The sequence below is a fragment of the Lithobates pipiens genome, unplaced genomic scaffold, assembly GCF_037356315.1.
Source record: "Lithobates pipiens isolate NorthernLeopardFrog02 unplaced genomic scaffold, aLitPip1_a1.2 Scaffold_18, whole genome shotgun sequence".
NCBI lineage: Eukaryota > Metazoa > Chordata > Amphibia > Anura > Ranidae > Lithobates > Lithobates pipiens.
This window is the reverse complement of record NW_027507758.1, coordinates 571,902,813-571,912,090: the sequence shown is the minus strand read 5'-3', so window position 1 is coordinate 571,912,090 and position 9,278 is coordinate 571,902,813. Positions and strand designations below refer to the sequence as shown.

The 9,278-nt window shown below is 53.4% G+C and overlaps 1 long non-coding RNA gene across 1 annotated transcript; it reads right to left on the bottom strand.

The window, feature by feature from the left end:
* Positions 1-366: 366 nt before the first annotated feature.
* Positions 367-4,474, bottom strand: LOC143989032 (uncharacterized). The gene is made up of 3 exons (XR_013276962.1): positions 4,224-4,474; positions 1,558-1,650; positions 367-567 (listed from the first exon to the last, which is right to left on the bottom strand). It is a non-coding gene; the product is annotated as an uncharacterized LOC143989032 (long non-coding RNA).
* Between the last annotated feature and the right edge of the window lie 4,804 nt (positions 4,475-9,278).

Here is a 9,278-nt window from a genome sequence, read left to right as displayed (position 1 = left end):
CTTTCTGTATCCCCTCCTGTAAGCCAAAGGACCAGAGGTCAATCCCCACATCCGATAGATGAACGCCATCCCGCCTAAGATAAAGCCCTACATTTACCTCCAATTCCCTGTGTCTTACCACAATGCCCCCGTTCTGCACTACAAACCGCCCAACAACCTTATTAACCCTAATCCTAGTTTTCTCAAGGCTGGCTAAAGACCTGGCCCCCCGCCACACCGTTCTGGCCACAATGTCCGACCACACCAAAATGGTGCCCGGGAAAAGGACTCGCATGCGCAACACATCAGCCTTGATATCCGCCAAAATGTCCTTCACTTTCCGAATTCCCAGGTCATTGCCCCCCGCATGAACAACCAGCACATCCGGGGGCCTATCCCTCAAAGTGAAGCGCTCCACCTCCCTCATGACACGCTCCCACCTCATGCCCGGGAAACCCAACCACATCACCCTAGCTACCTCCCTGGGGATACCCAATTGCCTGCCTGCTGGTAGAGAATCACCTCTCCTGGCCCCCCAGCAGACGTACGAATGCCCCAGGATCCAAACGAGGCGTTGAGAACCTCCATCTGGAATGAAAACAAGAGAAATAACACAACAACCAAAGGAATGTTACAAGCACAGTCCTCCCCCCCATAAATCCCACAGCAAACAACACCCCCAGCCGCACCTTCCTTACCCCAGTAGCAACTGCGGCCGGACATAGGACCGGAACCTCCGGGACTCCCATCTACCAATCCGGCGAACCACCGCCTCCTCCAGCCCACATCGAGCCGCTTCCGTGGCCGCCCCAATCCGAAAAGAGTGGGACGCGTAGTCCCGCTCATCCAAACCCACCGCCCTCAGGCATTGCCGAAAGACCGACGCAAACTGAAAACGGGATAGAAAAGAGCCCTCCTCGTGCACCAAAAAGGGGCCCGCCCCCGCAGGCCGTACCGCCCGGAAAGCCCGTACCGCCGCCACCGGGCACACTACCGAGCCCGGCAGGGCGAGCAGCGTAATCGCCACTCCCTTGCCCCGTTGATCAGTCTTAGACCTACGCAACCGTATACTCACCCGATCCGCAACCACCTGCACATCCTGATCCAACAGACCCCCAGCCACCCGTTTTGAGCGACACACCAACTCCCCAATCCTAAAAGCCCCATAAAACGCCAACGAAAACGCTGCCGTAAACAGAACGGTCTCGTAAGCAGACGAGCAAACGTCCACCAGCCGAGAACAAATTGCCACCAAATTGTCAAATGACACCGGCCGGCGCGCATCCCTACCCTTCCAATCCCTCCTGTACCCCTTCAACGTTTGCCTCACCCAAAAATCCTTCGTCCCGTCCGGCTCCCCCCACAGTTTGAACAAAAAGGCCAACCCCGCCAGCTTCCGCTCAATAGATGCGGGAGACAGGCCCGTCTCAATGTTCCGGGCAACCCAGTACAATACCACCCAGCGCCGGTCGGAGCCCCGACCAGCCACTCCAACCTCCCGCAGGAACGCCCACCATTCCGCCCACACTCTAGAATAAGCGGACCATGTAGCCTCACTCAACGACCTTTTTAACCAACCTGCGGCGATTCCAAGGGAAGTTCCCACATCCACCCGGGGCAGGGCGCCCCCGACTCCTCCGCTCCCGGCGCCAGCTGCCGGAACTTGTCCCACTGAAAACGAGAGAGCGAGTCAGCCAAAGAATTCTCCACCCCAGGTATGTGCACAGCATAAACGTAAACATTGAGCCGCAAACAGCGAAAGACCAGCTGTCGCAGCAGCCGGATGACCGGGGGGGAGGAAGCAGTCATCCGATTGAGGACCTGGACCACCCCCATGTTATCGCAATTGATGCGCAACTTCAAATTACGAAACTCCGCCCCCCACAGCTCCAATGCCACCACTATCGGGAACAATTCTAGCAAAACCAAATTGCCCAACAACCCCGCAACCTCCCATGAGCGTGGCCAAGGTTCCGCACTCCACCGACCCCGGAAAAATGCCCCATAACCCGTTGAGCCAGCCGCGTCAGTAACCAACTCCACATCGAAGTTGCTCACTGGCCCCGACATCCACATAGCCCGCCCATTATACGACTCCAAAAATTCATGCCAAGCCCGCAGGTCCTCCCGGTGTTCCCTTCGCAAACGCACAAAGTGGGTAGGGGCGGTTACCCCGGCAGTGGCCCCCGACAGCCGTCGGCAGAACACACGGCCCATAGGGATGATCCGGCAAGCGAAATTCAGCTTGCCCAACAGGGACTGCAGGGCCCGAAGCTGAACCTTCGGCCGGCCCTGCATGCCTGCCAACTCCGCCTGCAGATCCCGTAATTTATTCTCTGGCAAGCGACACTCCATTGCCATAGAATCAATCACGATTCCCAAAAAACTCAATTCCGTCACCGGGCCTTCCGTCTTATCCCCCGCCAACGGCACCCCGAACCTGCCCGCAATGTGCTGCAACGTGGACAGAAGAATCGCACACACATTGGAGGCAGGCGGGCCCACGCACAGAAAGTCATCCAAATAGTGGATGACCGACTCCAGGCCCGAAACATCTCTCACCACCCATTCCAAAAATGAACTAAAAGCTTCAAAATAGGCGCATGAAATGGAACAACCCATGGGCAGGCACAAGTCCACATAAAACTTGCCCCGCCAATGGCATCCCAACAGCCGGAAGCTGTCCGGGTGGACCGGCAGAAGGCGAAACGCCGATTCCACATCCGCCTTGGCCATGAGAGCCCCACGACCATACCGCCTGACCCACCGTACCGCCGCGTCAAAAGACGTGTAGGAAACTGTACACGCCTCCGGGTCAATGAAATCATTGACCGACCCCCTTTCGGAAAAGACAGGTGATGAATCAAGCGAAACTTCCCCGGCTCCTTCTTAGGAACTACACCCAACGGGGAGACCACCAGGTCCCCCCACGGCTGCACTTCGAAAGGACCACCCATCCGGCCCAGCGCCACCTCTTTACCCAATTTGTCATCCACAACCCCCGGGTGATCTAAAGCCGATCGCAAATTCCTGGCCACCGGCGGCACCCCTCCCAAAGAACAGGGAATCCTAAAACCGTCCCGAAAACCCAGAATTAACCCCCGCGCCGCCGCACCATCCGGATACCTATTTAGGAAAGGAAGCATCCTTCCCAGGTTCACCGGCGTCATCCCTTTTGTGACCGGCGGCACCGGCACGCTGACCTTTTTTGAAACAGCGGGACAGGGGGTGGGTGCCGCCGCACCCGGAGCACTCATGCTTGAAACGGCACGCGCCTCCGAATTTACAAGCCCCTTCATTAAAGGGCCAGCACACCCCCCACTTCTTTCCGGCCGGCAGTCCCGAGGAAGACGCACTCCCGGCCCCCCCCTGAAGAAACGGAGTGGGCGCCCGCGGAGCAGACATAAGCCTCATCCAGAGGCTTATGTCCTTGTGATCCCACCGCAGGTCAGCCCGCACTGCCTTACGCTGACGAAACTGCTCATCATAGCGCAGCCAAGCCAGCCCTCCATACACTCGGTGAGCCTCCCCAATCGCGTCCAGGTAACAAAATAACGCCGAGCAATGCTCGGGGTTCTTTTCCCCTATCACGCTAGCCAAGATAGCGAACGCCTGAAGCCAATTTGCAAATGTGCGCGGGATCAGCCGATACCTACGCTTCTCCTCGTCGTCCTTCTTGGAACTGTCCGGCTTAACCCTGTCCAGATTAAATTTCTCGAGGGGGAGCAAAGAGAAAATCTCCACATACTCACCCTTGCCGATCTTGTCCCGCACCTCCTGCTTCAAATGCGCCCCCAATGGGCCTTCGAAACAAACATAGACTTCGCACCGGGCAGCATCCGCGATCCTAACCAGGTCAGACCGCGCCCCCGGGTCCGCGGGCACCGGGGGGACCCCCGAGCCCACAGCCCCCGTATCCATGCTCCCCGACACCGCAGCAGGCGGTGCATCCCGCGCAGGAATGACCTCCGCCCCCCCGGCCCCCCCCACAGTACCCATCCAGGGGGCCACCTGAGGCGACCCGGAGCCCCCAGCAAACTTACCAACCAGGGCCTGCAGCCCCCCCAACAGCTCCTGCAACTGACCTGACGGCCCCCCCGGGGCCGCAGGCCCCGCCCCCTGCGCTGAACCTGCCGCAACCCCCCCCAAGACGTCCCGGGATCCCGTGGGTACCGCACCCCCCTGCGCCACCCCCATCAGATCCCGCAAGGCATCCGCCAGCAATGTAGACTCCCGCAACTTACCCGGGCCCCCAGGGGCCTCGGCGACCGGTACCGGTCCGGGTGCAGAAAAGGACCCCTCCTCCTCCTGGGACAGCTCTCTCTCCGAACCGACCTCTCCAGCGCGCACCGGGGACGCGGCCATCCCCCTGTGCTCCGCGCGGTCCATCCGGTCCCTGCGATCCAGGACTGCAGGCAATGTCCTCCTCCCCCCGCCGCCCCCGGCATGCCGGCGTCTAAAACCAGCCCTGCCAGGCACCTTGGCAGCCTTCTGCGACCCTCCCTCCCCCCCCTCCAGCATGCGACCCCCCCGGAGCGCCCCCCTCCCCCCCACCGCACGGATGCTGGCCCCAGACCCAGCATGCCGCAGATCCCCCGCCACGTGCACCCCCCCTAGGCCTGCCGACCCAGAGCCATCCACACTCCCCCCCACCTCCACCGGGCCCCGTGCGGTCCCGGCGCCATTTCCATGCGGCCGCGAAGCCCCGCCCCCCTCCGGTCGGCGGCGCAACGACCGCCCGGAGCGGGGGGAGCCGAGAACCTGCCGTTTTGCCGGGGGGACCGATCGGTCCACCCCCGGGCTCCGGGAGTCACGAGGCGGCCGAGGAGTAGGCCCAGGAGAAAAACGCGCCGGAGGCCGAGACCTCCGCGCGCGCAGTGGAACCTCACCTGTCCCGCCGCCGTCCACATCGCCGTCCGCCAGGTCACCCACACGTTCCCGCAGCCAGTCCGCACCGTGCACCTCCGCCGCCCGTCGCAGCCGCGCGAAGAGTCCCTCGAGGTCCGCCATAGCAGAGGAGCAGCGAAAAAACTGCCTCCTCTGTGTCACACTGGGCTCCGAATGATTCCTTAAAGCCACACCTCTCCCTTTTATGTGACCCCTCCCCTACACTGAACTTGTTTCCTGCAAACCTTTTCCTGAACTCCACCCATAAAGCTTAACCCTCTGTGTCCCTCATCCACACTGTCATGTCCAGCACTCCTTATATCATTTCATTCTTAATCCGTGCTTCTCTGGACTTTTCATTTCATACCGAAATGGCTCAGAGGGTAGAACAACTGGTGCAAAACAGTAGATTTAATTTATGTAAGGAACATTTGGAGTCAATCCCAATTCTCCTGGCTCTTATGTGCACTGTTACTCTTCTTTCCTACTGTCATTTGTATGTCAGCTATCCCGGGGCTGTGCCTCCACCCTGTTCAGCTTGCCCACACCTATGTTTTATTTGTACTCTGCCTATGGATATTTAGGGTTGCCTCCCTATTGGCTGGGTGCTGGGACATTTAACTTAAGGCACTTTGCCTTATGTACAACAGTGTCCTTAATCTCCCTGTCTAGTCTTGGATAACCTTGCCTTACATAATCTTGCTAATGTCATGATTCTCTAAGTCAGGGGTCTCCAAACTTTCCAATGAAAGAGCCAGTTTACTGTCTTTCAGGCTTTAGGGGGCCGGACTTTGTAGAGTAGTAACTGCCCCAACGTCAATGAGAGTAAACAATGCCCTATCATTGGTTTTAGTGGGAGGAATAGTGCCTCTTTGTTGGTATTAGTGGGTGAATAGTGCCCCATCATTGGTGCCAGTGGGAGAAATGGTTCTGCATCATTTAGTGTTTGTGGAAGGAATAGTTCCAAGGGCTGGATAAAGGCAGGCAAGGGGCCACATCCGGCCCACGGGCCGCTGTTTGGAGACCACTGCTCTACGTCATTGGACTTTTGCCTTGCTTTGTTTGGTGGTGAGTATATCTAGTATTCTCTGTGGTCCTTGCCATTGTTTTGTTTGCTGTCCTCCTCCTTCTTAATTCTTATATGGTAGATGCTCTATTCTCTATATCTAGCATCTACTATGAAAGAAAAAATCAGGTCACAGCATTGGAGTGTTTTGTAGCAAGCTAGGCACTCCTATGTGCTATAACCAGATAAGTTCCTTTTGCCACCTTGAAATTAGACTTGAACCTTCGCCATCTTCTGGTTGATACTCAGCATTGCAGCTCAGTTTTTTGCTTTGTACACCTGTCCTTTTGCTTAAGGAGACTGCTTGACATTCAGCCTATGCTTAATCAGCAAGTTTTTCTGTGTATGTTTGCCCTATATTCAGGTCTATCTGATGTCTGTCTGTTCATGTCCAGGATTATGCCGCGTACACACGATCAGAATTCTCGTCGGAAAAAGCTCTGATGGTTTTCCCGTTGGAATTCCGTGGGAATTCCGCTCAAACTGCCTTGCCTACACACGGTCACACCAAATTCCGACCGACAAGAACGTGGTGACGTACAACACGTATGACGGGACTAGAAAAAGGAAGTTCAATACCTAGTAGCCAATAGCTTCCATCTCGAAATTGGATACACTTGATCGGAATTTCCGATAGAATGTTTTTCCATCTGGAAAATTGAGAACATGCTATAAATTTTTGCTGGCGGGAATTCGGCCAGCTAAATTCCGATGGCGCATACACACAGTCGCATTTTCCGATGAAAAGCTCTCATCAGTCTTTTGCTGGCCGAAGTTCCAATCGTGTGTACGCGGCATTACTCCTGCAGATTGTTTGGATTGAGTTTGAATTCAACTTGTCTGAGCTTATTCTGATTATTGGCTTGCTATGTTTGTTATTGCTCCTTTTACTTGTGAAGAACCTGGATTTTCTTTGGGAATGGTTTGTCATCTGCCTGAGGACAGACGGCATCTTGGCACTCTGTTAGTTCTTGTCCCATATATATTGGAATTGTGCGTTGGAATCTATGACAGACAGCTATTGACACCCTTTTTGCCATTTTCAGTTGTTGCCACCTTCAATTTAACATGGGCTTATTCTGTTTGTCTTCCATCTGATTAATTGAACGATGGCTAAGCTTTGGATGACTAACATCTCTGGCTACCAACCGGCTTCTTGCCTCTTGTGGAAAATAAGCTCTTTACATTGGTGCTCAGTGAGAGAAGAACTCCTGTACATTGACGTTCAGTGGTAAAAGGACTTCCCTTACAGTTCAGTGGGAAAAGGTTTCCCTTGCATTGCTGCTCAGTGGGAGAAGCACTCCCTTACATTGTTAGTCAGTGGGAGAATGCCTCCTTTCATTGGTGGTCAGTGGGAAAAGAACTTCCTTTCATTGGTGATCAGTGGGAGAAGGGCTTCCTTCAATTGGTGGTCATTCAAAGAAGGACTTCCTTTCATTGGTGGTCAGTCAGAAAAGGACTTCCTTTCATTGGTGATCAGTGGGAGAAGGACTTCTTTACACTGGTGATCATTCAGGGAGGGACTCCCTTCCATTGGTGGCCAGTAGGAGAAGGGCTTCCTTTGGCAGTAAGAAAGGGTCCTCTTGCGTTGGTAGTCATGATGCCCCCTTAAAAACAGCTAAATGGATATTTGGTATCAGTGGTTACTTATCGAAGAGAGGAGAGTTTTTGCTGGTACCATGCCATGTGACATTGGCCTTTAGGACTATGCAAACATCACTGCTCACTGCTCCATAAGCCCCTAGCAAACTCTGGAGAAAGCCTGGGGTTCCCTGGAGTCCTGGCTAAGAAAGGCTGATTTATGGACAGCCCATGATATAAATTTATGTAATTGTTTGGCAATTAGGGCTGAATGAAGCTAAGCTTCAGAGTTGCACAGAGGCTAAAGCTGGCCATAGATGGATCCAAATTCGGCCAGTCCTTACTAAACCAGCCAAATTTTATCTATAGTGTTCCTGTTTGAGAGAAATCGATCTAATAATGGACTCTTCTCAAACAGGACTGTTGGTAAATTTTTGTTCGATCAATGCCTGCAACCAATCGTCTGCAGCACTGATACAGTAATTAATTCTGACAGTGGAAAGTCTCTGCTATCAGAATACAATATTGCAGTACGGAGGATTCCTCCATCCAGCTTGCCTATGTGGATAAGAGAATCCATTGGCTCATCAAAAAAAAAATGGTTCAGCATTGTCAATTTTTGTTTTTTGCACCAGGGCTCTGGAGACGTTCTAATTCTATGTGAGTGGACTTTATAAAGGTACAGCATGTGGATTACTAATACCGTTCTGTTAGGATGATGATGTCAGATTGTCTTATACAAGTTATACAGGTTCTTTGGCTCTCATTGCCCATCCTCAATTTGTTCTCCTTAATACCCTGTGTAAATCATTTGTAAGCAATTTGAGGGGTTGGTCCCTCTCTCCACAGGGCACTTGCCCTCCAGCTGAGGTGGTTTTCCTATGATTCAGCTGAAGGATTGGGTAAGTAAAAGTGCACTTTGCCATCCACTAGACCCAGGCAAACACTTAACCCTTGCAGTGAAGGGGCAGCCCTACCGTAAATAAGCATTTTTAGTCATCCTCGGAGTTCAGCTTTAAGAATTTTAAGAATGAAAATCTAGCCGTGTATGGCCAACCTAACTGGCCTCAGCGCTTTGTCCCTTAGGGTGGCCATTTAATTGTACAATCTCCGTCAAGCTCCCCACACGTTATAATCTGAATGTACCATCTCCTTTAGGCTGGGTTCACATTTATGCGAATTGGATATGGGTTTTCCCGTATCCAATTTGCAGGACAGGAGATTGTGTCTGGCTCTCTCTCAATGAAGCCGGTTCACACACCTCTGGGTTGGCCGTGGTCCGCATTTGGAAAGGGTTCTGTGCATCTTTGGTTCTGATTTGGGTGCGAATTCAGGCAAAAAATTCGGACCTGATTTGCACCTGAATCGTTAAACAGGAACGCACTGGACCCCTGCTGTGACCCGCACATATGTGAACCTGGCCTCTCACTTACATACATTATACAATCTCCTTTAAGGTGTCACTAAAACTATCAATAAATGGTGTAGTACATGCTGTTAATACTATGAGATTAGTTTTCTGTATTCTGCAAAAACAAGCTGGTTGATCCTGCTACTCTCCATCTCCCTCTCCTGTCTATGTCCCCAATTCAGCTAGGGATTTTGCAGAACAGTGTTGGCAGCTCTGCACATGCTCAGCTTTCAGCGAGTTTCTATGCTGAGCATTTCCTCCCTATCACATCTGAGCAGATTGTGTGACTATAGAGACACACATTTGGGTGTATACACAGTGGTAAATGAGAGCCCACTCCCTCCCCCCTTCTCC